The sequence below is a fragment of the Zingiber officinale genome, chromosome 11A, assembly GCF_018446385.1.
Source record: "Zingiber officinale cultivar Zhangliang chromosome 11A, Zo_v1.1, whole genome shotgun sequence".
Lineage (NCBI taxonomy): Eukaryota > Viridiplantae > Streptophyta > Magnoliopsida > Zingiberales > Zingiberaceae > Zingiber > Zingiber officinale.
The window spans coordinates 19437347-19441842 of record NC_056006.1 but is presented as its reverse complement, the minus strand read 5'-3'; the positions used below and the strand labels follow the sequence as shown (position 1 = coordinate 19441842).

The following is a 4496-nucleotide window of genomic DNA, read 5'->3' as shown; positions in this document are numbered from 1 at the left end:
GCCTGTGCAGCTTGCAATAATAGCAAACCGACACCCCAAGGCGCACGCAGGTGATGTGATCTGCCCGTGATCCGTGCAAGAAGAGTCACCGTGGGATCGCTTCCGCTCAAAAGCAGCGGAACGCCCCGATCGCTTCGACTTCGGCCGGCCGATGCCCCAAGTGCTCGACCCGCCCGAGTGCGATCGCTTCGCTGCCCGAGTCTCGCGGGTCGCCGAATGCCCCGCAGCCCGATCACCGCTTCCTCTTCTTGTCTGCTCACTCTACGAGTAGACTCAATCATGAGAGCTCTATCCAGGTCTCTTGTATGATGAACAACTAAAACCGACATCTTCACTGAAGATGCCCGTCCGCCCCTCGACAAATCAAGCATACGAGATCGCATCAGAACTAACTCAGATGTAATCGCCACCGATTAAATTCAGATTATACTCCATCATCGAAGGTTATTCGCCGCAGACTAAGAAAATCGTCAAGAGTCATCCGATATGCTCGGGAAAATATCGACTCGAATGCCTCCCTAAATCTCGTCCAAGTAATATGCTGGTCGCTTATGAAGCGCTGTGTCCCACCAGATCTCTGCCCCATCTCGTAGGTGGTAAGCAGCTAGCTCGGCCTTCTCCCACTCGGAGCAAGGGCTATATAAAAGAATGTCCGCTCTATAGTCTCAATCCAGATCGAGCTATGCTCGGATCAGTCTCCCCGCGGAATACTGTGAATCGGCTCTTCACCGACTCTGCTAAAGCTGGGATCCGTGCTCGTGCCGCAACTAGGTCAGTAGGAATCGCTGCGGAACTAGGTAGAACCACTGGAGCTGGTCCTATGGGTGGTACCGAGGGATAAGCCGGAAGAGGTACCACTGGTGCTGCCGTATAACCGGGAGTGGGTACTGCTGGTGGAACTGCTGAGTAGGCGTAAGTAGGGGCGACTGGAGGTACGGTGGGCGGTACCGGATAAGGGGTAACCGGTACTGCTGGTGCGGGTGCCGGGTATGCAGTAACCGGCGCAGGTATCTGGGGTGCCAAGTACGTAGAAGCAGGCGCGGCTAGAGGGGCTGCCGGGTATACTGCGGGTACTACCGCTGGGGGAGGTGCTGAATATGCCGACGGTGGTACCACTGGTGGTACAGTCGAGGTAGGTACCTCGGAAGTCGGAGCTATCGGGGTCTGATAAGCACCCGTACCCACAATGACCTGAGGAGTCTGTCCCTGACGGATAGGCTCAACCCTACCAGACCTCTCTGAAGACTCTGTCTCAGGAGAATCTAACGGCCTCTTACGTGGCCGCCCACGTCTTGGTGCCTGTACACGTGTAGGTGGCATATCTGTAAAGAAAATGTTACCCAGATATCACTACAGGTATAAGAACTGAAAAATTTCCTAAATTACCTATTTGCCGTCTGGAGATATCCTGTCGCTGCTTAGCCCCAAATAGAACCAATAAAACCTCGTCTAAATGCCTCGAAATTCCGAAACGAGAAAATCGACGGAAAGTCCATACAAATCCAAAATATCGAGAAATACTCACGAAAGTAAGCCTCGTAAATCCGAAACCCGACAAGTAGGTATCGCAAAACCTTGTACAAACTAGGATCAGATAGGCTCTGATACCAAATAAATTGGTATCAGATAAAATCTCGAAAATCCAGAATGCCTAGCAAGTAACGTAACCTGCTCTGATACCAAAAATTGTCACGCCCCCAGGTAGTCCCTGTCCGAAGAAATTTCGACAGCATCCCCCCTGTACGGCGGACAATATGAAGCTCAGTATACATATATCTCTATACCTCGGTCACACACGGCCGGAATAATACAATACAAATAAGAAACAAACCACGCAGTTTATATCAACATTCCACACAGATATAATATATGATCAATCCACGCAGTTTAATAAAGAAAGACGATATAGAACCTCGAAGATATATGTAAACAGCCTACTCCACTACAACGAAGAAACAAATCCACGAAGTAATGGAAATACAACCGCAGCGGAAAACAAAAGTAGCAAACCCGAATGTGCAATGTAAAGTCCACAATACAAACCCACAATACAAGTATATAAGATGCAAAAGCAAAATATAATCCGACAAAGAAAATCCTCGCGATAATGGGGCTAGCGACTGGAATCTCTCCTGACGGCCTCAACCTGAAAAATAGTAACAACGGGGTGAGTTCAAGAACTCAGCAGGTAATCCAATAGATATGTACAGCAACATATAACTACCAGTAATATCCTAAGGTACAGTCTCCTAAACCATAGGACCTACAGTACAGTCTCTAACAATATAACATGTATGCATAGTGAATAAACTGAAATGAGTAACCGTAAGCATGTAATATTACAACAAGAATAATAAGAAATGCATAACTGAAATAAACTGTACTCACCGCGAGCTTACGAGGACTCATACGGATATAAAGATAGTCGAATAAATACATATGTATCCTGATGCATGTCAATCATATGCAATCACCCAAGTGCATCATCCAATATGCAACAATCACAATAAATGCAATCTGCATATGATGCGATATGACATGGTCACCCGACGCTAGTCAGTCGTCTCACACGCGATGGCGAGACCGAGTAGGTAGGGCTGTGACACTGTGCACTCTGCCTACCCCTGATGAGTGACCGAGTGGACGGGATGCCGAGTACACCTATCCTCCTACCTCAAACATAGTGAGGGAGCGTAACGCTCTCAACTCCGATACGCAATGACGGGGAGGGATCCTGTCGGCTACCACGCTGCATCACACTACCCATGAGCGACCCCAGCGGAGCGCTTCTGAGCAACCGCCATACACACCTGGTGTTGTGCCACTACCCATGCAGTGGTCACGTTGTGTGCAGGCCTAGCCGGCCGACGAGCTCAACAATAATGGAGTCGTCAATCGCCCAACATGCAATCATGCAGGATGGTGCATGATGCTACAGTATGTCATACCTGAACATAGCCTCCTCCATATATGTGTGTGCCCAAAAGGTAAACGCATATATATAACCATGATATAAACAGCATAAACCCAAAGACATCACATATAACAATGATGTAAGTATCATGAATCCAAGAGCATGTATCACACATGTAAAGCAACTAATCCAGTAGAGTAGAGCACTATAGATATGCATCTCTATGAACATATATATACATGGCAAGAGGTAAATATCCAATCCTGAAGTAAAGCAACTAACAGATGAAGCATGTGATAGGTATCAACTAGCTAAGACCAGGGAAGAAATAAATCTACCACCTATCACTAGTAACTATATATAAACTATACATATCATAAGACAGTATCAAAAGATAAGTCAAAGGGTACCCGCCTCAAATAGAAGGTACAATCCAGTCCTAATCCAATATCGAGATGCTCGTCTCGAATCAGAGTCCTGTGTAAATACATTTACCTTTTATTTAGCTAGAATACTAACAAATAGCTAAATAAAGCTTAAGTAGAAATTTAGGAACAACCCTAAACCATATCCCACAACCTTTCTAACGGTTGACTAAGGATAGTTTCCTAATCCCTAATCGACCACTAGATTAGCAAATCAAACCTAAATCCATATAACCTAATTAATCTACACAACCTAATGATAATTAATTATCAATAGGTATCAAGATCATACCTAATCATCTAACACATAATCTATAACATGTTCCAACCACAATTCATTTCAAACCTAACCCTAAATCAACACTACACATGTATCAAAATCCCTACACATACCTCAATTCCCAGCTGAACTAGGTGCTGTATCAAGTACACTGAGGTATGGATGACTGCCGATCCAAACTGAGCTGGCTGGATGAGGTGTCTGCCGAAACCAAAAACACCACAGCAAGAACCAAAACAGATCTTCACCTTGCTGGATCAGAAAACTCACAGCAACCTCTGCTGGAGTTCTTTCCCAATTCACCCGAGACCTCAATCAGCAGCGACACAGAGGGAATCCAAGATCGCCTTCACAGAACAGGACCTCGCCTCCTGATCGGATCAAGAAGGGTTCAATCAATGGAGATCACGGATCACACAACACCAGAATAGAGCGCTAACCCATGAATCAACAAGAACCCAACCATGAATCAAGAGGAAAGAAGAGTTTCGATGGCTTACCTTTGAAGCCCTAATTGCTCTTCCACGCCGGCGATCGGGCGGCACGACTCAATCCAGTGATGTCGATCGGGGAAGAAAAGGATCGGCAGACTCGGCTGAGAAGAAAGAAATCGGAGATTGAAGGAAACCAGAGGAGGAGAGAATCGGAACCCTTATGCTCCGAGCTCCGATCTGCGCCGACGACGCCGAGAGAAGATCAGCGCTCTCACCTAGGGCTGGAGAAAATCACCCACGTCCGGATCTGCGCTAGCGACTGCTCCCCTGGGTCGAGATCGACGATCGCCGGAGCTGGACCCTTGCTCCCGTCGCCGTCGCTTGTCCGCGAGAGAGAACCGAGAAGGAAGGGAGGTTCGCGTCGGCAGAGAGGGGAAAGGTCG

The 4496-nt window shown here is 47.1% G+C and overlaps 1 long non-coding RNA gene across 1 annotated transcript; it reads right to left on the bottom strand.

Annotated features, from left to right (window-relative positions):
- Positions 1-3350: 3350 nt before the first annotated feature.
- Positions 3351-4496, bottom strand: LOC122030954. Its single transcript, XR_006125681.1, has 3 exons — positions 4120-4496; positions 3733-3990; positions 3351-3391 (listed from the first exon to the last, which is right to left on the bottom strand). It is a non-coding gene; the product is annotated as an uncharacterized LOC122030954 (long non-coding RNA).